Below are 27,869 nucleotides of genomic sequence, written 5' to 3' on the forward strand. Positions count from 1 at the left end.
CTTCAATGTTGTCCTTGTCGCTGCGTAACGCGGAGCAACGCCAGAGCATATGACTTAGATCTATGGTGTCGTTACATTTATCACATGTTGTATGAGTAGAGATCTCCGGATAGATCTTGTTGATTAATAAAGGGTTCGGATACGTTCTCGTTTGTAAGAGCCTTAGCGTAATGGCCTGAGCTCTATTTAGTTTACTGTGCGGAGGGGGGAAGACCCTGCGTTGTAGATAGAAGTGCTTGGTTAGCTCCTACGTGAGGAGGTGGTCCTTGCAATCAGGAACCTCAGCATATTCTTGCCTTGTGGCTGCACGGTTGGCAAGTCCTCGTGCAGAATTGTGGGCAGATTCGTTGAGGTTAGCGGGAGCACCGTTGATTTCTCCCATATGAGCAGGAAACCAGATGCTCGTGTGTGGGGTTCGGGATTAGTATGTATATTTCTTTAAAGGGATGCATAATTGGCTGAACCTATAGTAATAAAATAAGGATGACCGACGTACAATCTGCGTTGTGAGCCGGCCTCTGACTACAGTCGGTCGTGCTGCAGACCTCATGACGAAGCAATGTATTTTCTCTTCCCTGCTTAGGTGCCTGCTTCCCTTAGAAAAAAAAAAAAGAAAAAAGCTAAGCCGAAAGTTCACAACAAGGAGGAACAGCACAGAATGGTCCTCTATCACGACTCCTTTTGCAGGTGCAAAAACTTTCCGGTTCATGCCCTCTGGCTTTAGGAGCCAAAGAAAAACATGAACAAATGGAGACACAACAAGTAAGCCCGTAAGCCAGTGGAGAAACGATGCGCTGAGCAGCAAAGCGCAAAGGCCAACGTAACGTCTCTCTTTTGATCAATGACTTTGTCGAGCAGTCCGTTCAATGGGTTTCGCGAAGAGAAAACTATCTTTCGATTCCGAGAACCGCCTTCCCTCCTTTCAGCGGGCCGTTGGCGTTCGGAAGAAATCTAAGAGCCGCTCTCGCGCTCGTTGAAACGTGTTTTACTTGAACCAGCGTCGCCTTTGGCGAATTTCTTATTTTTTATCTTTCTTATCATCGAACACTGCCTCTCTTCGCGCGGAATACACGTGTAGCGTGATATGCGAGCGAACGCACGCACGTACACGCTTGTCTCTGATCAAAGATGCAAAGCCGTTACGCACGAAGAGGCGAAGATAGATCTTGCCAAACGGGAGGAAAAGCACCGCTCGGCAATGTTCCACGTTTCGTGATAACGACACGAGAGAAAGAAGTAAATCGCGCGTAAATAATGGAGATAAAGGCTGGTTTGCGTGCGCAGGAAAGTGGTTATTTTCTGACCTGTGTGTACAGAGGGTTTCACCTTGTCACAATCCGTACCGCCCTCCAGCCAGCCCGTCGGCCCTTTGAATACGAAAGCCTCATCCCGCTCCGGGCTTTCTCTCTCTCTCTTTTTCTTCCTAACGCAACGACCTCAGAGCACGCACATCCTATTTCAACGCTTTTCGTTCGCCTTGATTCCATTCGGTTCCGGTGACATAAGTGCCGCACCGGCGGCTTTTCGAACCCCTGCTGCATACTATGCGCTCAGCAGCAAACACACGTAACGTAACTTAGAGGCTATAACTTCCCCGTTTAATATTTATACCCCGGTGTACAAACGAGTAGCGAGAAATCGCGTGCGCGGATTAGAGGCCCTATAGGAAGAGGATGCGCTTTGTTCCTGTATCTTGAACAGCCTTCATTGCTTCTACACCAACCACCCCACTCCCTCCCTCACCTTCCTTCTTTTTTCCTTTCTTTCCGTCTACTGCTTTGCTGCGCTAGCAGCACGCACTCCATATACATACAGATGCTCGTAGCTGGCACGGAAACTGCGGTTCCCCTTTCAACTGAGCCTACCAGCTCTCTGTTCCGCAGAAAGCCATGCTTATGTCGACTGTATGTATGTGCAGCGAGACCGGCGCGCTTCGCATAGAGCATATACGCAGCTGCCGGCCAAGGATCTCGGAGGCGCCAGCGAAAGAGAGCGAGAGTGTGAGGCTGAATGCTGCTGCAAGGTTGGAGAATTCCTTGCGTAAGAAGTCCTGCGGATGTTGCAACGGTTTGGTTTGTGTGCCTCTGTGTAAACGCAGCCTTAAAGCAGGAGCGGGTCGTAATACGGCGCGTTTCGTCGGATTCAGTGCTCTCACCCCACCTTTACCGCTGTTCCCGCGTCTTCTGTGCCTTTGAGGATGGTCGTAGTCGTCGGATTGTCTCTCGACTACGTCTTCCATCGCGCCTCCTTTTCACGTCAACACGTTCTCGTGGCGTGTTCGTGGCATTTTTGTGGAGGCCACGTTTTCAACGCGGTATGCTTCTTACACCTTATACTATAGCCGGGTTTCTCGTTATAACGCTCAATGTATGTGCCGACGTGTTTCTAAAAGCTACTTACTCGTTTTTGTTATCCAAGGGATGAGACTATCCGGGGGCCGAAGCCGAATAAACAGGGTAGTTGGAGAAGCCCTTGCAACCCCTAAAGTAGGAAATAGCCCCCCCCCCCCCCTTTTTTTTCCCTTAATCTTTTATTATGATCACCCTTCCTCTCAAGAGCAGATGAAACGCCTTGGGTGGAGAGTAGCCGGGCTGACGTTATTTCGAGAACGAGGCTTTCTGCAAGGTGCCAGGAAAAGCTCACTGTCGACAACATTTCTATATCTATTTTTCTTTTCCTTTATTACTTGAGAGTATAAGGCGTATAATGGAAGGATGCGTGAATGGGTGAGAACGCCAGCAAGTGTTCAGTGAGCCCATTTATGCTGCTGAAAAGCGTCCTACACGCGTAAAAGCGGCGCGAGTTGCGGGTTTGCATTGTACCCTCGAACTTGAAATCGCAGAGACTTCTAGCAAATGCGCGTTTACAACTCTTTCTTTTGACCGCTTGAAAGCGGCTGTTCCTGAACGAAAGCTTCTCCGTTTTTCCTTTCTTTTTTCTTCTTTTTCTACTGCACCTTTCTGTGCGCTTGAGCTCTCTCTGGCAGCGACGACATAGAACAAGCCCGACCTGACAACACTATAGAGCTGTACAAGCGTATTTTATCACTTTCGCATGAAACAGTGTCACTATTTGCTTTCATGGTGGTGAGTTTATAGTTTCTTGTTGTTTTCTTTTCGTTGATTTATCCCTCATCGTGTCGTTCTTTCCCCTTTACAACTATAGCGCACACATGATGCTTCCTTTCAAGCTTATCATTTTTTCTATAATACTTCCTTGAATCTGTGCCCTAAACATTCGTGCTTCTGGTGGCTGTTCTCAAAAGACCACTTATTCAAGGCAGCCTTAAGGTTTGAGAGATGCGACTATCCACCTTCTTACTTTCTCTTACTTTTTTTTTCTCCTTGGTAAAACTAGTTCGTGGCAGAAAAAGGAATGCCAAGGGCCATTCTCATTTACACCTTATACGTGAAAGGAGTACGCGTAGCACGATCCAATCTTCACTCTTCGGCCACCTGAAAAGCCGGTCCGGCCTTTGTCTCCACGTTTGAGAAGATGCTAAGTAAGGATTCGTGGGGGAGCCGTGGGGCATGCTGATGAGTACACGATGTTGCGTCCGTTACTGCAAGTCAGTCCGCGCACGTAAGAAGGCGAATGCAAAAACCCGCGCGTGAAGATGACAGTCTGTGCAGGTCTATCGACACCGCAAGGCACAGCAGTCAAAATTTCCTTTGTGTTTTGACTAGCGTGACAGAGTACTACTATCTTGCACGCTTGACAAGGCGTCTTCCATGGGAAGAATAAGGCCGTTCGAGGGAAGGTTCTCGAGCGCTGCTGAGGCTAGGTGACTATAAATCGTTCTGCTTGCTGCTCAGTAAAAAGGTCGAGGATTCGATTCCCAGCCACGGTTGCGGAAACCACATCGATGAAGATTAATCCAAAGCCTATTACTACGGCGTGGTTAATCAAATCAAATCAATCAATCAATCAAAAGATAATAGCCGAGCGCATACAATTTATGTAGGCGGGAGATTGCTGCAAAAAAAGAGGGATCTAATGATACTCTATTCTCACTTAGCCTCATCTAGAGTATCGATTTCTTAGCACACGGTAGCACACTGCTATCGGCTAAATATTCTCCGAAATGACGACTATGAGTCGTTGATTGGTTAGACATTGCACGAACGCTAATGGCCAACTTTTTCAAGACTCGCTTATGCATCTTTATCTGCGCACGTCAGAGCACTAGTATCGAGGCGTGTTGGAAAAAAAAAAAAAAAAAAAGCAGGCAAGCAAGAGTCGTGCGGGACTTCAAACGATTTCCTCGACAGAAAATGGCCGTGTTTCGATAACGCTTAGGTATGGGAACAAGATGGACTAACGATTACACCGCAGTAAAAGACACCAGAGCTATAGCAGAGACAAGACAAGAAAAAGGTGAACGAGGGGATAAACCGACGGTAAGGATGCAGCTGTTCCCTTTGCGCTGATTCCTTGCGTTTGAAACGCTTTGCATAAACGTCTACAGCAGTATGATCGCTAGCCGCATCTGCTCCGGCCATAATCACGAGCGCCGCATGCTAAACGGGCGGAGGTCAGAAACGAAGGTGGCCAGTCAAAGAAGGCACGAACGGGTCGTGCCGTTTGCAAATGCTGTGTCTTGCATATCGAATGCAACGCCATGAAGATTACGAGACAAGACAGCGCGCGCTGTTTTCTCAGCCTCGGGGCGCAGGTGCTGATTTCAATGCCGAGTGTTTCACTTCCAAACTCGTAATGACAGCTGCTCGTTTACGAAATTTACGACCGAAGTCAGCCAAGCCTTCGAAATGCGTGCAATCTTGGCGCGCTTCTGCAACGCTCTGTTAGCGCGGGATAGTTTGCAAATTAATTGAATTCCGCGGTGTTACTATAGGACAAAACCACGATCTGATCGTGAGAGGCGCCGTATAGTGGGGGAGTCCGGAATAATTTTGACTACCTGGGTTTCTTAAGCGTGCACCCAATACACGGTGCGCGCGAGAGAGAGAGAGAGAGAGAGAGAGAGAATTTCGACCCAATCAAAATGCGGCCGCCGCGGCAGGGATTTGAACCCGCGACCTCGTGCTTAGCAGCGCAGTGCCACAGCCACTGAGCCACCGCGGCGAGCAGTTGGCAAATTCTATTCCGACAAGTGTAGCACGGAAAACCATAAGGCCATAAGCGGACGTACACACCGTGTTTAGAATAATTTACGTCCGCTAGGTTGGCCGCTCTGAACTTTCATCTCCGAAAATTTAACGCAGTATCGATTAATTTGTGAAGTAGGAAAGTGACACATCTAAAGTGCGATATGATAAAACACGTCTTAGACGGCGGCGGTAATGTTCCTCACTTTGTTTGGAAAATATTTTATTATTAAAGTTTTCCTGTTTTATAAGTCTTCGTTTCCTTTGGCTTTTCTTGCTTATAATTGCCCTTCACGAATAAAGTTAGTTGAATGTTAGCAGTTGTAGTGCGCAGGCTATTGTTCATGTTCTGTTTCTCAATAGTCTCTTGTAAGTCTCTAGCAAACACGAACAGATCGGCGGCAAATCACTTATCTGCGTTGAATTTGCCATTCATCTAGGAGTTCCACACGCGAGCGATATCAAATTGATATCAGTGCCAAGCAGTCGTTTATCTCATCTGACACAATATTCGCAGCGAGATGGCCAGGCTGAGTCATTGATTAAGCTTAAGATTTATTTAATGAGCAACGGATTGCGGCATTATGAGGTTGAACTAATTAAAAGTGTGATGCGCAGGCACGGCCACGAGCAGAAATGGACGAATGCGGCACGCGTAATCGGACTACGCATAGTAATATTTCGTTGTCAAGATCTGGGGCCGGATTCACAAATCTTTTTGATCGTAGAAAGATGTATCATTTGCCGGTCGCCTCCGCTCCTACGATTTCAGTCAGCTGGTCTGACGAACTGACTAATTTTGCTAAATATCGGCTTGTTAAAGCGTGTTTCTGTTTGCTATTGGCAAACGGTTTGCTATCTGTTGCTCTTTTTTCTTTTTCTTTACCCTCGTGTTATCTCGTTGTTTTTATGACTATTAGTCAAGAGACACGCACAAAAAAAAAATAATAAGACGCTGCCTTTAACGAGAAAGGTGTTATTGTCGCTGACCGCTTAGCGAGCTACTCTAGATCAGTGAATTGGAACACATGATGAGCATATTGTCACGTAGTAGTGACGCTGAAGTAAACAGTCGTAAAACTGTGTATGACGAAACTGATTTGACTAATTGATTTGATTTGATGAAACTGATTGAAATAATTACAGCACTTCGGTGAATAAATGTGCCGTTGTAAAGTTAAATGAGTTTATCTCCATACCATCCATGAGCCCGAATGCAAAGTCCCGTGTGGTAATGACGGCGTGGGCGTAGCTTATTTCGGGGTCATTGTTACTGATGCATGACCAAAATGTTAATGTATTGCCGACGGCGAGAACTATTATTTCACCGAGAAGACCAATTAAACAGCACGTTTCCGTTCTTGTTTTCGGTATTGCACGTGAGCCGCAAAATGAACTTCTCAACTTGCCCGACTTGCCGACCTTTACCGGCCGCAACAAATCCGCTTAAACGAATTAAATGGAGAGAAAAAGCACACACGCAACGACGCAAATTTCAGCACACCGGTCTCAAAGCCCCGTACTTAAGTTATTCATAAGCGCAACCAAGGCGCTCGCGAACAGTGATGCATCACCGAAATTAAGGCGCCTCTAAAGTCCGCAAGCGCGCGGCAGTCTTGCGGAGTCACGCCACCGGCGAAGTATAAAGAGTTCTAAGCGGCCTGGCTACTTCCTCAGCGGAAGCCACTCCGCCCCTAGCTTATAGATGCCTCACTGGGCTCTTTTTCTTTTTTTTTCTATTATTGCATCCTGCTTTTATTTTCTTCTCTGAGGCACAGATATTACATAAGTTCCTTAATCTCTATCCCTGCGGACATCGAGATAGATGATCTGCATCTGCGGTATCTCCGGCTTGCTCCAGCTACCTACCTGTCTGCATCCATGTAGAATATTGTGCACCCGCAATGCTCAATAGCTTATGGTTGATCTGTACCTACACGTTACAATGTTATTTTCATACGGATGCAAACGTCTGTCTAGTTCAATGATTCTAAGTGGAGCAGCGCATTGTTTAGCCATATCCATTCAAGGGTTTAACTTATTCTTTTTTTTTTATTACGATACTGCCCACGTAAGACGTAATTATTGTTTTGATTATTGAACAGCTGGGTGTGGCAATTGCTAGCGGATTCTAGAATCTCCAAACGCCACGTCATGTGTAATCACGTGTGCGATCATATCTCCCCCACGCTCAGATCCACATCCACATTCGAAACGCGCTGAGAGTATATATGAAGCGCGCAGATGATAAAACTTAGGGTGTAGCCCTCTTTCGTCACTTCATATGTTTTTTTTTTCTTTGACTCCTTCAAACATCCATCTACATGGAAGACCTCGCCGTACTTCCACCCAAACTCCCTCTTACCGTCTGTTTTTCCCTTAGAGTTTCTTTTCCCTATTAGTTTGCGCTTCAATGCATTTCTTTTTCACGTTTACTCCTTCCTTCCTTAACGCTTCGTCAGGTTTAAATGCACTCCCTTTATCTCCCCGGTGGAAGCCCAGTGTATCATAAATCGTGCGCAACGTCCAGCGAGCTAAGTTACGTGCGCTGCAGCCCTGCCATCGCCCCTCCCCCTTTCCCTTATGCTCCCTCTTTTTCCCCAGCGAGGAATGTCCCGCACACGCGGTCCGCTTCCCTGCCAAGCAACAGACCGCTCTTGCCTCTTCACAACATCACCTTCCCCCTCTCTTCCCCAACTCGTTCCATTCCCCTTCTTTCTCCTTTAAATTTCCCTGTTTGTCCCTGCGCTCTTCATCAGGGGAAGACGCGCGCCAACCCTCAGTATGCAAATAAGTGGCTCCCGGCGCCGTGTGGCTGCGTATAGAGCGCGCACTTCCTCGCGTCTCGCGTCCTGTTGCTGCCGCCGTCCTGTAGATGCGAGCGCAGCAGGAGCCGACGGGGCGCGCCGGACAGCGACGCTGTTCCTATGGGGGTCACCGTCGTTGGCGGAGTGGGGGGCGAGAAGACGCGACACCTAGAGGGACGGTAATTCCTTGCCGCGAAATTTGGCCCGTTTTATTTGCTTGCGTTTTATTTGCTTGCGCCTCGCTTTCCCCAAGTACGGAGTGCGTGCGACGGCTTGCGCCCGTCGTCTGGGGCAAGGAGTTATTTCGTTAGTGGCTTCCACGGAGCGAACGTCTCCCGACGTTGGAGGCAAGTTATGATAGGCACCTGCCGAGGTGGCACAGCGTATATGTGGAGTTCTACTGCTGAGAACGAGGTCGCCCGTTCGATGCCCCAACCATTCGCAGCCAGATTTCGACGGGGGCTATCGTGGAAAAATAAAGCAGGAATAATAAAGTAAACCAAAAGTGAGAGAACGACCGCTGCATCAAAGCTATTGCGGCATTGACGCCGGTTAGAACAAACCTAATGCAGTGCTTATCGGGAATCTGTTCTTTGGTGGATGGTATAATATTGATACGTTGGGTTGTCGGTGAAAAGGCGTGAAAGCATTTCTCTCTCTCGTAAGCAGTAGCTAATTGGCTCGACGAGACATAGCGAATGGCTTTTTGTTTGTTTGCTTGCTTGCTTGTTTGTTTGTTTGTTTCTGTCCATGAGCCAGCGCACTAGTGACGTCACGGGGCTCTTGTTTATAAACATGAAAAGCTTCTCTATAGCACGCCACAGACCCTGCATCGCACATGCCACCAGAGGCGAAGCAGCTCCGTGGGCTGGGAGCTTCCTGGGGAAGCTGCCGCCGCTTCCCTGTACTGCAGCCACCTTGGTAGAGGAAGAGATGGGCGGATGGGAAGGAGAAGGGAGAGGGCACGTGACAGCCATAGCCCCGAGGTTTAGCGTAATTGAACGCTCTCCAGCGGGAAGCCGAAACGTCGCTGCTCGCTCGGTTGCCAAGCGGCCGTTGTACACCGCGAAGCCGGTTAGAGTGTTAAACTTATAGCCGCCGGGTGCATCGACAACAGCAGCTCCGTTTTGCGGACGACCTGCGTCGGCTAAAAGGCGTCGAGCTGCTGTGACGGCAAACAGAACGCGCGGCTTGTTTAGTTTCTCGCTTGCCTTTTTTGCGTCCCCCTCCGCGGTACCGTGGGCTGTGCGGTTATGCAACCAAAATGCAAGTCATGCGGCTTCCTCTGCGAGCAATAAACCCACGAGGGTTCTCCGTGTACACTGTTCATTCTGTGCCGTTTTGCGCGGGTCGCGTAGATCGGTCTTTCTGAAAGGCGCCTTTGCGTGTTGCAAACTAAAGCATCGTAACAAGACGCATGTCGCATCTAATTACTTCCGTCAACACAGTACGCGATGTGTGTAGTGTGTGGGATGCCTTATAAATGCCGGTATTTATAAAAAGTAGAATACCGCGAGGTCTGCTAATGTACGCGATGGATAGATGGATTTTATGAGCGTTCCCATTGGAAACGGGGAGTATACCGCTGCCACCAAGATGTCTGTTTTTACCTTTCTGGTGTCTTTATTACCGACCTTTTTAAGATCGTTCGTGCTAACGAGCCATTGCAGTATTTCATTGCCTTGTACAAAAATGTCATTTTTGTTTTTGTGTGTTTTCTACCTTTACGTTTGGCGTACGGAAACGCATGGAGTGTGCCCCTGTCAGAACACTGGGAGAAGCCCATACCTTTCCCTGTCTTTGGTGATTAGCCGAGCAGCGCAGTCAAAATGACACCTGGATCCACACACAACAGGGGTTGACTCGCAACGGTATTGTGGCATCAGAAGCTCAAAAGCGCCATAAGTTGCGGTTATAGTTATTAGCGCTATTAACTATAGTTGCCACGGGCATTATAAAGCGCCCGTGGTAAATATAGAAAAGCTGCTTTTTTGCATCCTTCCCTTTAGCAAGGTCCAAAATTGTCAGTTTTCCTTCACGCTGTTTCGTATAAGAGCACTGACTGGAGGATCCACGCGGTGATTCATGACCTTGCGTAGCCAGAACTTCAAAATCACCGAGAGCTGTATGCGATATGATACGGGGTAGGAAGGCAGGTAGGTAGGTAGACTCATCAACGCTTAAACAAACGCTGAATGAAAATAGGACGAAAGAGGCTACGATAACGACGCTGTGTTGATGCAGGGATCTGGATAACACCTTCTCAACGGTGTTTGGATTGGTTCCGCGAACGAAGACCACGAAGCGCACAGGCTATGCTGCCGCGTCAAACATATACCTGCTTGTATGCTGGCTTTGGCAAGTGTTAGCATACGGAGGTGGAACGGGGGCGTGAAGATGTTTTTTTCTTCTCTTACTTATTTTTCTCGGCCATGTGCTTGAGACGTGCCGTTGAACGCAAGTTGGGAGAACGTGGAGAAGAGAGAACTGTTCCCGTGCAAGGCGCGTGGAAATGAGCAGGGGTAGAGAGGGGCTTTTAATGGAACATTGCGAGATTACCTGCATCTATATATAGCGACAAAAATCGTTGACAGCATGCTGACGCATAGCTGTTGTATGTATCCCGTCACGCGGAAGCGCTTCCGTGTACGCGAAAGTCCCTATATTTTTACTTGGATCAGGGGATGCTCAGATCGTGCAAGACAAGGCTAAACAATGATGGAGGCGCCGAGAGCCACGCGTCCTGAATTTCGTTGTAAATGACGTGCGCTGGAAATCGTAGGTAGTTCTGTCACATGTTTTGAACGCTGATCTCGTACATAGTCGGGCATAAGATCAGCCGTGACGGGAACTTGAGATTACATTCATTCCATCTATGAGCACATTTTGTTTCTCCAAGGCGCGGCTATAGGTCGAGTTTTTTTTTTTTTTTTTCACGTAACTTGCGGCAGACTGTTTGCCACCATCCATCTGTTCAGCTCGTTCAGCTCTCCGCTGTTGAAGTTAAGGATCACACCATGTCAATGGCTCAACGCTTTCTCTCTCTCCGTAAAATGGCTACTAGCTTCGTTAAATAAATAAAACAAAAACAAGAAACGAAACTATTTGCTCCGACGCACTTTGTTTCGTAGAAAACGTTTTTAAAACTCCTGGGTGGCACCCTTCCTAACACTGCGGTGTACAGAAAAGAAAGGCTGGGACAACAACATTTTTCTCGTTTCTTATTTCTTCTTCTTTTTTATGAACGTATGACAAACTTTGTGAAGTCATTAAAGGTACTCTTATTTAGTCCGAACAACAGGTAGACCACACGTTCACTGTAACTCAACATAAACGATTCCCCAGCACACGAGAACGTTAGGGAAGGTGCGCGCGAACGTGGCTGGAGGCTTCGTTGCAGAGGCTCCCCCTGATTGGGGCTCCTATACACGTGCCTCACGGGTGGCAAGCCGCCTCGTTTGCAGGCGCTATTGTTTTAATCAAGTTTTAAAATCGACCGCGCAGCGCCGAAGCCCTCTTCCCCAAGAGCTACAGGCAAGCAGCCAGCCTGTCAGTCACGCTATCGAGCAGCAGATTGGGGAAGACGTTGCCATGCGCTCGCGGTCGGGAACGCAGCGCTCTCCTTACGAAAGTTTACGCGAATATACGACAGTATACACAGCAGCACCCGGTCGGGTTCGTCTTCACTGCCGCTTAGCGTGGAAAACCAGCCGCCCGAGCCTTCTTCTACTGATCCTTCTTTTTTTTCTGTTTGTGCACAAGCCTTCCGACTCTCTCATAGTCGGTACAGGTTACATTACGCGGCGTCACGTTTTCTGGCGGCAACAGCGCGGGTGAGAGCGTGCGCGATCGGCCCTTCCTCCTCCTCCTTCTCCTCCGCAGGCTCTTTGATCGATCGGCTCGGTCCTGTTGCTGCTCTGCCAAACTTTTCTCCGTACACACCAGCCCCCCACAGATGTGGTTATACGCGCCCAGATTCCGACGTATACAGTCTGCACGTATGCATGTAAACGCAGACCCCCCCCCACCGCCCCGTCCTCCTCTCGCGTCAACCCTTCCCCTCATGATTCTGCATTTCTTTCTTCCTCTTTCGTATGCAGTTTTTCTTTCTTTTTCTTCTTCAAGAGCTCCTCAGCCCTTCAATCTCTCTTTGGCGCTCCACACTCGTAGCTAGACTTTGCCTTTTCCTTGCATAACACCGAGTATTTTTTTTTCCCCGCGTTCTTCCCTTTCGTTTTATTTCTTTGTCTCTAGATCCGAGGCAGCGAGCTCGCCGCCGCCGCCTCCATCAAACGGTTGGCCAACGTAAATTAGGATTAAGATTTTCCCTAGAGACGCCGGTCGCTCCCCTCGGCGATGGCGCGCGAAGGTCGGCATGGGGCATCAGGGGAGGGTGGAAAGCGTTCGCGTTTTTATAGAGTTTCCACAGATAACGACGGCTACCGCAATCGGGAGAGCAGATTTTCCGGGCGCGCTGTCGTCCTCTCTCTTTCTCTCTCTCTTTTTCTTATTTTCTATCGTCAATGTCAGAAGCACTGTGCAAGCAAAGGTCTACAACGGAGAGTGAGAGCGTTGCCGCCTAGCCTGACGCCGGATCCGTGCTGTCACAAAGTGCAAAGTTTGATTTCGCCGCATGCTTCCATCGAACGAGGCTGGTTGGCATGGTGGAGTCTGGTTGGTGCGTGTGCGTGCGTGCGTGTGTGTACGCGTGTGTGCGCGTGTGCGTGTGTGTTTCTGTCTGCCTCTTTCGCTGGCGGGCCGGCCCAGCTATTGTGTATTTCGTCTGCTTGTGTACCAAGGAATGATGGCGTCAGCGTGTGATACTGCGGAAAGCTTACAACACGCACACGACACGAATTCGCGGACACGGTGTGCACAGCGGCGCACGTCATACATATTTCCCTGCGCTAACGTCACTCGAAACCACCTCAATATTGCCATTTGTGTATAATATGCTGAAAGTGTTATTAAATCCAAATAGACCAGACGTAGGCTGGTAGGCTAATCTTCGCTCTTCCTCTGTTGATAAATGTAATTAGGGAACGAAACTGTCATTTAAAAGCCAAGCAATATTTCCTCATACCTTTATGTTTAATACCGTTTAATACGGCAGAAGGTTTGATTTATATTCTATATAGCGTCGGAGGTCTTGCAGTCTCTCCATAGATTTAGCTAAAGCTAGCTTGCCACTGATGTCATTTTCTATTTCTTTCCGAATGCAGTTACATTTAAAAACCACCCCTTGCTTAGCTACTGCCAGTGGCACAGTCAGAAATTTTTTTCAGGGAAGGGACACTCGATCAAAAACGGGAGGAAGGGGGGGGGGGGGGGGGGGGCACGTGCCTGGTGTGCCTCACTCCTCACCCTCCGCCCCCTTCTCCCTTGGCTACGCCCCTGGCTGCTTCCAAATGTGTGCAAAATTTGTTACGTCCGAAGGAGCTATCTTTCGAATTTCAAGTGTCAAACGACGTAGAATATCTCCTCTTCTCGGAAAAGCTTTGTTCTCTCTCGATGCTTTTTTTTTTCTTAAAGCGAAGCTTGAATTGCCTACTTTTCCGAATTTTGCGTAGCTGACTGACTTGCTTGGCCGGTCGCTATCTCGGTAGATATATACTGGCTGTTTCAGCGAACACTTCCAAAATCTTTAAAGGTTGCCTGCTGACAGACAACACAATTCTCGTTCATGAGCTGGTCTACACCAAGAGGCAGACATTACTTGTACAAAAAATTTAAATGTATAATCGACTAATTAACAAAAATGTACTAATGAAGTTTTTCACTAATTCGATCCAGTTACTTTCTATAACGTTATTCGTTTATTATATATAAATTAACTGAATATTACATACATAATAATATTCATTCCGTTATGTCCATTTGTAAATTAATTCTATGACACTATTTACAACGTTCGCGACAGCTTTCCTTCATCGTACCATAGTGGTCCTCGGCGACTTCAATTTCCCAACCTAACGTCGCACACTGACCTACCCTCGGTGTCACCATTTTCACAAGAAGCTAAGCAATTTTTAGACAAGTGCTCTGTCTTTTCCCATTTCGCAACTGGTAACTGATCCTACGCGATACGGTGCTAGTGCAGCGATTACCTTTCTTTGTAATCTCGAAGCATCAAGTGTCAGGTAAGTTGAACGGAAAAGCTACAGCTTCGTACTCAAGCACTTCGGCCACGCCATTTGAACCTGAGAGTTTTCTGCATAATTTAGTAGAATGGAACTCTCGCGCTATGATCATTAAGCTATACCATGGGAATTATGGTTAGCACGTGGATTTGTCTGATCTTCGTGGTTGAGGCTACAGACGTTCTTGTAGCTTGACTTACTACGCTTTATCTGCCTTTATTGGCCCCCAAATTCCGAAACAAACATATTTTCTAAACGCAGAAGGCAGTGAGACTGCGAACATGCATAATCATTGCAAATTGTTGTATTTATAAATTAATGACTTGCTGAATTTTATCAGTTTGCAAACGCACAAAGCCGTGTGAGTTCAGACAGACGAAATTTCGGCTAATCCATGTATTATACGTTAACTGCTTCTCCTGAGTATCGAGACCTCCTAATTCCCTGGCGTAGTGGATCATTCAATACACGCAGACTTGGAAAAGTATATCCCTCACCAAATTACGCTGTCGGATTACCTCTCTGAAATTTTACCTAGACAGGTCTGGTTTGAGGCAGTCCCCGCTTTTGGCATATTCTATAATGAGGAGGAAACAATAGAGCACTTCTTTTTGCCGTGCCGCCACTTCACTATACTGCGAAAAAGAAAATATTATTCGAAAGCTTTCTGACGACTCCCGTTAACCGTTCATTTGGAGCTTCGACTCTCGGGTACAGGCACACGGTTGTTTGCGCCGCTGTCCAGGAATTTATAATTGATTCCAAGCGATCGCCCAGATAAATCAGTTTTTTTTATTATTACTACATTTAGTACATATCAATTCAGGCTACGTCATTCATTTTTATCAATCTAGCACGTTGAATTCATCAATGATTTCACAAATTTCAAAGTGATATTTAATTTCTATATTCATTAAGCCTTATCCACCTGAGCCACATTGTCAGAGGACAACAACAACAACCATCACTCCCATGCCACACCGTGATCGCATCTCCCGTAGACACCAAGGCCAGAGTTCCCTGTATAGTAATTTTTGTAAGAAACAGATTTGCACAGCCAAAGTTGCCCTTGGAATTTAGGAAGCAAACTTTCGTACCGTTGCACCCTGCGTTAACACGCTACATGTAGGCGGGAAATTGCTTGAGACGCTTACTACAACAGCGACCGCCACGTTCGTCACACCTTTGCCCGCATGTTGCCGTGAATGGTGCAGTGAGTTCGTGAAGAACAAACCCGTATAATGCAAGAGTAAAAGCATTGCTCATTTTTTCCCATATGCCTATTAAATATAGTAAAGTTGCCTTCACTGCAGGTGCAGGGGACGTGTTTCTCTTTCTTTCTTTTCTTTCTTTTTTCCCCCTTCTTTTTTTTTTCCAGAACCAAATAGAACTTTCTCCTAGTAAGCATTTTCAACACATACTACTAAATAGAGAAGTTGTGTCCAGCCTCAGTTTGTTGTCTTAGCGAATACGGAATATCGTTTACACCTTATAATTACACAAGCTTTAAAATTTCTGATAAAATGATTACCTTATAGGCAAGTTATGGCATCTTTATGCGAAACCAAGGTGCAAGAAGCAATTATTTCATAAAAATGCTTAATGTATAGCCCAGGAGCTTTTTCGCTTGTCTTTTTTTTTTATCTACCACAGCGTTAAGATTGCGTCCTCAATGTTTGTCTTACAAGTGACCATTCTTCAGGATTAGCCCTCTGAATAGTATAGCCCAACAAGTCCGCCATTTTTGAACGGTTCATGCACGGCGCTCTTGCTGTCGGCCAAATTACACATTTGTAAATAGATTTCACTCTATAGAATAGAAATGGCATATACGTGAGCTGGAGGCATGTGACGTTTTGCTAGCATTTGCACACATTATAAAGCAGTTCTCTTACATAAGGCTTCACACTTTCCGGTATCAGCCTGGGAAAAATATTTGCCGATAAAAAAAAGAAAGAAAAAACTGTCAAATATGCTAAAAACGAGAAAACGCCGTCTTTATGCAGTCCTTTTCTGTCTCAATACGACCTTTAACTCATCTTCCGCAAATGAATTTTAGACCCTAATTACGACTTGAGAGTGTATATCCATGCAATAAAGCGACTAAGTAATGACACTAGTTTACCGGGGCTGTATCCGGTACATTGGCGACGAATGGCCGGCGCCGCATAATCTGGTGCCTGTTTATAATCACGTACATGACGTAACATATTTCCTTCCGTGAAAATTTGAGTGCCAGGGAATAGCGACCAGGGCCGGTATTTTGTAGCGATGCGTTATGCTTTATTCTATACTAGTCTTATCATCCACCGCTCACGGCCGGCTGATCCGGTGTATAACGTGAGCGGACCGTCGCTCTGACCACTGACCAAGCGCGAAAAGCGCGAAAAGGCATTAGCATCGGAAAGGCATCGCTACAAAAAACCGGCCCAGGGACCCGTATAACGTACAATTATTCCATTCTGACTTAATTCCCATCTGTCAAATTTACGTAACCGCTGCCGCAAGCATCAGGCGGTCACCCGCAGCGTCGTTTAAACAACCCAATGAAACGCACTCCTAGGTTACAGGAGGTCACTTTTGTTTATCTTAAAAGCAAAAAGCATTGCCTAACTTGAGAGGTCTTTCTTATCTGGTTGTCTGACAAGAAAGCGAGCACAAGTATGGGGACTTTAAGCACAAGTGGAGAGGGTATCGGTGCGCCCGAGCTAGCGCAGTGAAAGTAGGCAACCGGACGAGTGCCGGCGTCGGCGATTGGCCCGCTTCATCTTGCTTAGCTTGCGGTGATTAGGCGAAAATTTCGGCGGCGCGCGACGAAAGGTTAGGAATGCCGGTAAAACGGATCCTCAGCGAAGAAGAGTTGGCAGAACGATGTCGTATACTTGCCGAAATGACTCGACAACGTTACATTTCCATCGAAAAGCGTTTATATATACACAGATAAATTCATTCTCCCCGGCAGCTCCGAGCAGACAGTACCAGAGCGATCGGTGGGCAGCCATCTTTTATTGCTTTCTGAAAGGGGCAGTCTCCGGCTATTCCACCAAAACAGCATATTAATGCAATTTTAGTGCGCACACGTCACTTTGACGTGGTCGAGTTTTCGCGGCTTTGTGACGTCGCGTGACAGACCGGCGAGGTGGGCGCAGCCTGAAACATTTTTGACCAATCGTGTAGGGCTAGTGGCTAAAATGGAATAGAAACAGATTGGAATTGCTTTACGCTATAACGCCCCAGCTGGAGCCGCAACATCGGCCGCACATCATGGGGCGAACATTATAGGAAAGGCCTACGTACGACATACAAATTAGTCAAGTACCAGTAAGCTTCGCACGATCAAGTTGGAATCAGCTATGCAATCAGCGTTCGTGACGTATCAAACGGCTATTTTAGTAAACCTGTTCAGCACGGCACTTGGTATCAGAATTTTCTGGACAAATTGAGATATAATGTGTGTGCTATCTTATTTTAAAAAAAACTCGGCAATCACCGGTATTTCAAGCATCAGGGTTTAGATTCGCAATTTATATCAATAACTGGGAAAGAAAATAAAGGAGCTTTCGCGGTCATCGGAAGAGTTAGCAAAACCTTTCTATGACATAGACGTAAGAAAGCGGGGGGAAAAGCTCACCTGCCTTTCAGGTCTCCCAGGAGCCCTTCGTGCCAGTCCATTCGTTCGAATAATCCATATCAGACGGTATCCGACAGACGACATAAACACAGCACAGAGATATTTTGCACGCACTCAACGCTGAACAAACATGTAGACGTAATCCAGGGGACAGGCCGTGTACAAACTGTGGTATCTGAACGGCAAACATTGACCGCACACACGCGCACGCAAGGATTACACCTTGCCACAACATCGACGTTTTCCTTGGAGCGCGATCGCGAGATGATATTCGGTACATGTCGACACAATCATGGCTGCCAGCGGAACATTCGCACCCAGTTCGAGTGTTCCGAACATGGCGAGGAGCAGTGGGTGCGGTCAAGAAAGAAACAAGAGTTCGAGGAAAGAAAAAAAAAAAACGTAGGCGTGCCACGAGAAACATATTCGCGGTAGGTGGAAACGCCGAGATAATACTTGCAAGCAACGGAACCGCAAATTTCGGCGCGACCCCACCCGCTACTAGCAATCAACTGACACTGCATCGCTCTGAAGACGGCCGACGAAGCAGCGCACACTCGTCGGCACAGCCGATAGCCAACTGCGGGGAAGCACGAGCCGGTTGCCGCCTTTCGCGCCGAGCACCGCGGCTTCCCCAGATCAGGGAGCGAGCGGCGCGCTCCCTAAGCCTCGTCCTGGTACGGACATCTTGGAGCGCGCCATGGCGACTGTGGTTCCCTATGGCGCCTTCCCCGCCCGCGCTCCGAAATCCCTGTCGCTCGCTCGCTTGCAAGACCTGTAACCGCGCGGCCGCACGGCGCGTCTGCTCAGTTCTCGGCAGCTTCGCTGTTGGTGCGCGCGCCTGGTGCTCCGCTGATGAGACGACGATCAGGCTAGTTCGTGCTCCGTTCTTTGTTTAGCGTCGAATGGGCGCGCAAGCGGTAACTGAGCTGCTTGTGTCCCTCCCAGTTGGCAAGTCAACTGCAAACTTATTTTGCGATTGCGTGCTTTGTCCCTCTCTCGTGCTTCGCGCATGTTTCGCGCCGAAAGACTTGTGCTGCGGCTTGATGACACCTCGCGCCTTGTGCTGTGCATTGGACTCGTCTTCTGAGCCGCACAAGCTGAACTTCTTGTCCTGGCAGTGCACAGCGGATTTTGTATGGTTGTGGCATCGGTTTGTGACGCTTGAGAAGAATGTGAAAAGTTGGACTTGGCGGAGCAGTGTCTTACGTTTTTCTTTCCTCGTGAGCGTTATGATGTAGTCGTCGGTTCCATAGAAGTTGATGTTTTTCTTAGTTCAGCTCATTAGACAGCAATGTTGGCAGACACAGTGCACAACTGCACAAATGACGAAAGGGAAGAGAGAGAGAGAGAGAAAAAAAAAGAAGGAAGGACATACACCGGGGCTGTTTCAGAAATGAAGTTTAGTAGAAACGTAGCTGCTATATTAGTTATCGCATGTGCAGGAAAGGCTCATTCTTTTTAACTATCTCTGTGTACGCGCTCTTCCGACGCCACTCACGCCCGTGAGTGCGCTTCCTTCTTTCCTACTGTAAGCTTGCATCAATTCGCATCCGAGCAACTGTCTCCCTCGTTCTTCTTTTTTATTCTTCTTTTTTTTTCTCGTGCATTTCGAAGCTCGCGTCGGCATTCAAGGAGTACCACTTCAGTGGGAACTTATCGAAGCCCCGCGTCACAATGGTATATTGAGTGCTTCGTCGCACCAGCGAGTCCGAAGATACCACCTGTTGGAGGTACCACTTCGTATTTTCACAGCACATTTGCACGAGCATGACTCGTCAGCATGGGCATGGTACTTTGTGAAGTTGATGCATCCGCTAACCTTCTACCGCTACCGCTCCCAAGTATACGCATGCGCATTTGGCGGCAGACACTGAAGATAGAAACGATATGCTAAAAATATACTGATAAAATGTTGCTAGCAAAACTCGGGTACTTCCAGCATGCTGTGTGACTGTGAAAGAAGTGCGCATCCAGGTTCCATAGGCGCACACGTAGTAATGAAGTGGTAGGCGCAGCAGTGTAGTTTAGCGATGGTACCATGCGGAAATTCCCGTTGTCTCTATGTCCTTCATCAAGGCCTAGTGTTGACTCCGTATACGTACCTTCATCTGCTAATTGACAGCTCCTCGCTGCCTCGAACCACCCGTGTATGTTTAAAGATACACGGGAACAGGCTCTTCACGTTTACTCGCAAGTCGTGAGAAATAAGTTTTCTTTCACACACATATAAACACAGGTGTTCGCGTGTGTGCGCGTGTATATGTGCCTTTTTCGTCCGTGTCCAGTTAGCGCCTATTAACGTTGTAATGGATTACCAACGTACCTACACTGCCACTCAGGCGATCTTCTGAGACTTTAGCTTTAGTGCACTTATATTGAACTTAGCCTTCGGCAGTGTCTCTTCAAACCTTAAAAAAATATTTAATGCCAGGCCTGTTTCAGCACAGTGACTCTCGATGAGCGCTTCTTGTTAAGGTCATTTCGCACGCCGTAGCACGCTGACGCTTGAATTAAAATAGTGTGCACCTAATCGTCGCACACGCACCTACGTCGCTGCCAGCGCGCTTGAGGAGACGAAATAACTTTGCTGTGCAGTGAAGGCTATTTAGAAACGCTTAGCAAATGTCCTGCGTATTTATTGCTCAAGATCGAAGAAGAATAAAAATCACTTTATATACAAAGCAACAGGTGCGCTTTGAAGCACGCGTGACGTAGAGCGCGAAAGAAACTTTATATCAATAAGTCCATTCGAGTTGTACTCCTTATTGACCTCCCTGTAAGACCCCCTATAGAGAGGATAGCAAAGATGATAGGCATTCCTATCCTCTCTCTTTCTTCTCTTCTTCGTCCTCCCCTCGTTGTGACACCGTGTTTGGCGCGATGCCACGCTGATGATTATTACCGCTCGCTTAATGTGTTAAACGGGACCTTCTTATGAAAGTAGCCTCAGCAACGTTGTAAGGCTAAATGTGCTAAACACCTTCCCTGGTAAAAGGGAAATTTAGGAGTTCCAATGCCAATTCATTTTTGTGTTTGCGAAAAACAAGAGCCATCAGTGTCAGTTCATAAAGCCTTTGGCATTCTCGGGCTGGCACCTGAGCGCAATAAGTTCTCACCTAATATGCGTTCACGCTGCCTTATTTGCATCTGCAAGACTGATTTGAGTTCCGTATAAGCTATACAAAACGTGACAAGTGGAGAAATACAACCGTTACAATACGGCAAACAGTAATCTCGCCAGTCTCGTCTTGAACAACCGAGTGCCTGTCGACCCTGTACAGAGTTGGACAAAGACTCCGCTAATTCCGAGTTTCAGCTGTATCCACGGAGGTGCGAGCGAGGAATCACCGTGAACCGGCCTTTGTGAAGCTCGGAGAGTACACCATCATCGCTCGATGCGCGCCCGTAAAGCCCGCCGGTCGCATTCGGAGGCACGGACGCGTCCTTTAGCGACGCCCGCGACACGCTGTGTATCCAGCTCGAGTCGCACCCTCCCTTCAAATCGTACATGCCCCCCCCCCCCCCCCTTCCTCCACCTCTCTTAACAAGATCCCTGTGTTTGGAGAAGCCGCGACGTGGTACGCGGAACATGCAAACTGTTTCTACGCGCCCGCCGACTTTCCCGGAGATGCGACGTCGCGTTATCCACAAGGGGACCGAGCTCGTATTATACGGAACCGCGTGCGTATTAAACGGAGATATGCAGGAAAGAAACGGTGATACAGGGGCGAGAGGGGGAGAAGGGTTGTGCGTGAGAGAGACGATGCGACTCCAAGCTCATTCGACGGGCACAGTCGCTAGGCGCTGCCGAGATCGATATAGCGGAACCGAAACGTCTCCGCGCCAGACGTGGAGGGCGAGGAGGGTTTCCCTTCTTCCTCCCTGGCAACCCGCGAAGGCCCCCAATTTTCAGGAAAACACGCAGCCACTCTCGCCAACCAAACATTACCTTCTCCCTACGTCTTCCCCTCGGCTTTATTTATTTTTTTTTCACCCCTTCCTGTACTAACAAGTTAGCTTCGTCCGAGCTGAGTTTCAGAGTCCGGGGACGGAGTTTCCCTCGCGGTGTCTGCCGCGTGCGCCAGCAGCGTGGACGACAGCGAAGCCTCCTCGTACTCCTGGTCTACATGTACGTAATACCCGCCCCCGTGACTCTCTCTCCCTTCGTTCGCGTCGCGTTAGTGCGTACCGTCTAGAGTCCAGTCTGCCTGGAGACGCCGACTCTATGACGACACGCGAAGAGCGCACATCGTCGTCGCTGCTCAACTCCCTAATGGGTGAAGAGGCTTCGGAAAGTCTGAGAGGGGGTTCCGGGGCTTCCGCCGTGTATGCCAGCCTGAGTAGAGTGCACGTTGTACAGTGCTGGCCTATTCCCGCCAAAGGAGCGGCCGTGTTCGGCGGTCGCGCCGTGCACGCGGCTGGCTGACAAGTGTGCGTCGCTTTAGACACCCGTCGGGACCTTGTTTCCGGGGAGGCGTCTGGCCGAGATTGCGTTGTCGGCGTTAGATCAAGTGCCTACGAGTGTGGGAGGAGGTGAAGGAAGAGGTAGGGGTAGTAGTTAGACGTTGACGCTTGTTCGCTCGGCTTCTCGATTTAGGGAGAGGTGCGTTCGTGTTCACGCAGTGATTGCTCCGGAAAAGGCTTTGAAAACGCCGCTCGCGTGTCTGGCTGGTGTGTGTCGACGGGAAGTTTTTGAGAATGCCGCCTCGGCGACAAGCGAAATGGCACGCGTTACTGGAAGTAGCGTCGCCGTCGATTGCTCCATTTTCGACTGTACGTTGTTCGGTTGCTGTCTTAGCCTATCGCAAAGTGCGGGTGTTGTACTTCTGGCTGAGGCGGTGTCTCGTTAATGAACCTCGCCGTTTGAATTGAGTTCTGTGTGGCATTTAATAAGGTTACAGTTCAAGGCTAAACCGGAACTGCAGACCTCTCGCTGTGCGCAGAAAAAGAATGTAACTAAACTCTTAGTGCGCAAACATGTATGCAAACGTTTCTTTATTATATTAACCAAATAATTTCATCTTTCGTTCTTTCTGTGCGCAAAGTCACTTAAAAGTGTTTCGTGTTCGCACGACAGTCTCATGCCATGAGCTTCGACTTTCTTTTTTCCTTTGTTATAGCACATGTTTCTTTAAGCGAGAACTGGACTTATGTTTGGCTGCTTTATGCGACATCATTTTCTCAGAATTGATGGGGGCACGCGCGGCTAATCTTGCATTTCTGTTAAGGGGCTGCATTCATTCAGTAAATCCTGACTTCACCTATAGCTCAGGAGCCATGCCAGGAAGCCGCCGAAAAAATGCTACGGTGCTATTTGGAATAACAGCCTCCCGCCAAATTGTTACTCTGTCGCTGGCGGGGCTCTGTGTTTTGAATTTGGAGACGTGTGCTGAGAAATTCCAGCAGTCGTGCCTGTTCGTCTTTCCAGCTTGAAAGTGACGTTGTCCACGTAATCCACATTTACACCTGTTTCTCCAGCCCCGCACGCTGTAACAGGCGCCGAAACGGTGCTTTGACCTCTTCAATCAACGTTGTGGAGCGATTCAGCAAATGAAGTTGCTACAGAAGAGTACAGCTTGCGATTTGGCGAGCTCTTGCGCGAACTATAGTCGTCAGCAATCTTATGCCTCTGCCACGACTCGACTATACTCGACTATTTGCAAATAGCGTGTAATTGTATTTTCTTATGCTCTTAGTCTCCGATGCTGTATTGCTGTGGGAAGATTATATTGACAAAAACATACTTACAGTACAGAGACAAGTAAGACGACATTAGCACTGCAACAGGGGACTTATACCATCACGAGCGTAGGGCGGCAGCTCCGCCATTGTCGCCGTCTTCACCGTGACGCCAATTTCTCGTCACGATACGTACATACGTACGTGCGTTTCAAAATTACTTATACAAAATTTTAAAGAAACACCTGTGGCAGATAGCACTTATCCTTCAGCTGAATTGCTCGAACAAGCGGACATTACTTGTACAAGAGATCGAAATCCTTAATTGAATTGACTAATTAACAAAGTTTCACTAAATAAGTTCTTAAACCTTATGGAAAGTATTACTACAATTTGCAAATGCAAGCCAGTGAGTTCTTAAGGCACATTCACTCCGAGCGAATTTTACCACTAGCAGCAGTTTTGAGGTAAGCGCCGTCGAACTTGCAGTAGAAATGAACTGTTTCACTTTTTCAACAAACGCGAAGCACCTCTACAATAGCAGCTCTAAATAACATATGCCTTCCGTCGCACATTTTGGGAATGTATGTCTCGAAACTAGTGTCATCCTCATTCGTTCTTAATGAAACTCTCTTGCAAATTCACCGGCCTATAATATGTAAATTCATCATCATCACCATAATCATCAGCCTAACTTTATGTTCACTGCAGGACGAAGGCCTCTCCCAGAGACCTCCAATTATCCTTCTCTTGCGCTAGCTGATTTTATCTTGCGCCTGCAAATTTCCTAATTTCATCACCCCTACTAATTTTCGGCTGTTCTCGACTGTGCTCCCCTTACCTTGGCACCAATTCTGTAATTCTAATGGTCCACCAGTTATCTACCCTACGCATTACATGACATTACATTACATTACGTTACAATTTGTAAATTATAAAGTAATAATCATAAAGTTGGTTGATTAGTGACATATTGTTAGTCGATGACGCACTGTGATTTCTTTCGGAAGTAATGTCCCTCTCTTTAAGCAAACGAGTTCAAATGTAGAACGTTGCTATCTGCCAAAAGCGATCTTTAAGATTTCAGTACAACTCACTTCGAAACACACGGTATGTATGTACGTACACCTAGGGAAAGATGTTGAGGAATCGGAACGGGTGGCTTACGACACAATGGAGTGGCGAAGAGCGCTTCCAAAATCATCTCCCATTTTGCAAGAGTTGCTCATTTCTTTTTTGCGTGGAGTCGTCGCCCGTTGCATGAGCTTATGCGGCAAACTACAAAGAAATAGTGACGACCGATTGAGTCACCACTCGCATTCTTCGCACTTCTGGTCATCGCCTGTTTCTGGCTTGTTCGGTGTGATAAATGTATGGGCCCAGTAACCGTAATAACTGATCCGGTAGTCCCATGTTTCGTACACACGACACGGACTCTATTACAGTAGACACCACATAGTACAGTGGACACACAAGCGAAACGTTATGACGATATTTACAAGTCTAGAATCCGGGCGCGCCTTAGCACTCATGTACTGTCCTAGTCGGCAGTATACGTCGTCGCGTTCGCTTTTTCGAGCCCACACGCTTCTTCGCGTTGCGGCCACAGCACCCACGTCATCACATTCAGAAAGCGTCGACCCACAGCGAATTTATCTAGGAAATGAAGACAGGTTGACCACGTCCAACGTGCCATAAAATTTCTGCTGAACTTACTATGCGATACGGCCTCAGATACACGTCTTTAAGACATATGCGGTCCGAATGAGAATGTGCGAAATGTTTTCGCGTGAAAACGTGTTGTATAGAAGTGTTACTTCTGCACGCAGTGCGTCGTGCATAGCGCACATACCGCGTATTAGAAAAAGTGTGTGTAGTAGCACACTGTAGCATAGCATCGTCTTCTGCCTCTTCCTTTCCCTGTCTCCCCCCTTTTCCCTTACCCCGCCGAGGAGTGGCGGAGGTTAGCTACACGCTCCTCCGGCCAACCTCAACTCATTTCTCTTCATTAAAACCTCCTACTCCTCTTGCTGATCTAGTGATGCTTCCTTTTTTTTTTTTTTTTTTGGTGGGGACACGAATATCACTTGAAAACCTTGATTGCACAATATCATCAGTGAATGGCTGCATACAATAACAGCTGCTATAGTACTCTCACCGTGACGACGTCAATCGAGTGTACGCCAGTATTCCAAAGTGATTTGTGTAAAAGGAGAAACTTCTAAGAAAAAAAAAGAAAAAGAAATCAGTGCAGCACGAAAACAATGCGCTTTATTGTGGAAATAGTTTCGACGGACAATGAATAGTGAGCTTTATGCCTTTCTTTTTTTTGTTTTTTAAGCTTGAACGTGGAACCGACGATGAGCAGAATGAAAATGTTAAATGTAAAAGGCACATTCCCCGTTTTTCGCTCGAAACACGAAAACGGGTCTACGGGTAAACGACACCACGTATAGGTATGATGGAATCGGGCTCTAGAAGGCAAGCTTGATGACACCTCGCGCCTTGTGCTGTGCATTGAGCTCGTCTTCTGAGCCGCACAAGCTGAACTTCTTGTCCTGGCAGTGCACAGCGGATTTTGTATGGATGTGGCATCGCTCTGTGACGCTTGAGAAGAATGTGAAAAGTAATCGGTGTCATCAGTGGTAATAGGAGAATGATTCCCGTGATATCCGTCCGTCCGTCCTCTTATGCCTTCATGATGCCGTCGGGGTCGTTTCTTTAATGTGAGTGAATCAGGGTATGCATGACAAGCATGCATGGGTGAATGGCACGGCATGACATTACATTCATGACATAAATGACATGAATGTCATGATGCGGTCTCCTAGGCCGTCGTGATGCCGTCGTGGTCATTTCTTTAACTGGATATAGATCAGGACATGTATTATATATGTATGCGTGACATAACATGCATGAAATGCCTCTCATGACGTGTATTCACGATACGAATGCCATGACGTGTATATCGCGACATGAATGGCATGACATGAATGACATGTCATGACAGGTATGTTTTGACATAACTGGCCTAATTAACATGACATGTATATTATGAGATGAATGACACATGTTTCACATGACATTCATGACATGATGTCCTCGTCTTGCTTCTGCCGTCACACGGAGGCTCGTGTAACACACACAATTGCTTACTCTACGAAATCACGTTGGCCAATATGGTAACTCTTGGAAGGTCCCCGAACGATGCTGGATATCCAGCTGAATGCAAAATGCTTCGCGTAACATGGATTCACACACTACGTGGGATATGAATATTTCTTTTTCCTCCATTCTATTTCTCGTGCTTTTCTACCATCGGTCTCCGTAAACGCGGTTTCGTGCAATTTAGCTTTCAAAAACATCGCTGCTAACGCGGCCGAAATTTTCCGTTTACCACCCGGATGCGATCGCGATATATAAAACGCATATACCTGTGTGTCTTCCTGCCGATTATTTCAAGCCCGCTTCGCTGAGACTGTCGCTAATGTAAAATACACCTGTCTAAATGCGGCAGCTGCAATTCGTTGTTTCTACGACGCAAACAAATAAATATTCAGTGCTGGTTCAGCGGTAAATGCGAGAGCAATGCGTAAGCATGTCGCTCCTCTTAGAGGTCCCGGATCCATGATTTGTTAAGCCGCGTTCACCACAATGCAAAGTGCGCTAAACGCGTTTTCTATGATTTTATATTCGAGTCATGGGAGCCGCCATCTTGGGCTGTTACACAATTTCTTAGTTTTATGAGAAGTTAACTCACGTAAGATGGCCATGAAACGCTGAACGCATTTATACAACTGTTTTCATGATTGCGAATCGACTGTAGTATACCGTAAACTTCGTTGTTAAAGACAGAAAACAGACGCGTTATCAGCCCAATATGGCGGCACCTAAACGCTTCCATAAAATGGTGTACATATCAAACGATCGAGCGTGCTTCAAATTTCGTGCACTTTCCCTAACCTATCGCTTAATTCAAGTTACCCTGTATGGTGATTCCTGCAAACGTTCGGCTCACAGCGCCTGCGTGCTCCCTTCTGGGACCGAACGGTGCGATCTCGTTTTGTGATTACGTCCCAGCAATCGCTCTGCGTGTCTTCTCCATTCGCGTTTCCTACCGAATCTGGCAAAGCGCGAGCCCGAAGAACTACAAAGAAAAAAAAAACGCGACAGCTGTTAGGACGAAGCGGGAAAACCGCGCGCACGAACACGTTACGGCTGCCGAGATCGCGAATGCCATTGCGTCTCTCTATCGGGTCCGTTCGACATTCCTCGTCCACGCGAAGAGTACACACCATAAGACTGTCAGACAGCTAGCACTGTTGAGGGTTGCCGCCGTAGCGGGGCCGCAATTACGTTCGTGTCTCACGGGGAGCCGTACGAACGGCCCCAACTGTTCCTCTCGTTCTCTGGCTCTTTAGACCTTGGCTATCTCTCCCGGTGCACTTGTCTCTTAGTACCTGCCCGCTTGTTAGTTGCTGATCTTACTGGCGCGCCTCAC

General features: G+C 47.5%; 2 protein-coding genes across 3 annotated transcripts in view; one reads left to right on the forward strand and one right to left on the reverse strand.

Annotated features, from left to right (window-relative positions):
- The window catches only part of LOC119456744 (acetylcholinesterase), a 266,636-nt gene extending 248,347 nt beyond the window's left edge, over positions 1 to 18,289 (reverse strand). The window contains exon 1 of one of the 2 annotated variants that reach the window (XR_007467510.1): positions 17,687 to 18,289. The gene's annotated coding sequence lies outside the window, so the exon portion shown is untranslated. The remainder of the gene's footprint in view (positions 1 to 17,686) is intronic. The other variant, XR_007467511.1, reaches the window with a different exon arrangement.
- The window catches only part of LOC119455636 (doublesex- and mab-3-related transcription factor 1), a 169,650-nt gene that overhangs the window by 36,249 nt on the left and 105,532 nt on the right, over positions 1 to 27,869 (forward strand). The window lies entirely within an intron of this gene.

This window comes from Dermacentor silvarum, chromosome 6 (assembly GCF_013339745.2).
Source record: "Dermacentor silvarum isolate Dsil-2018 chromosome 6, BIME_Dsil_1.4, whole genome shotgun sequence".
Classification (NCBI taxonomy): Eukaryota; Metazoa; Arthropoda; class Arachnida; order Ixodida; family Ixodidae; genus Dermacentor; species Dermacentor silvarum.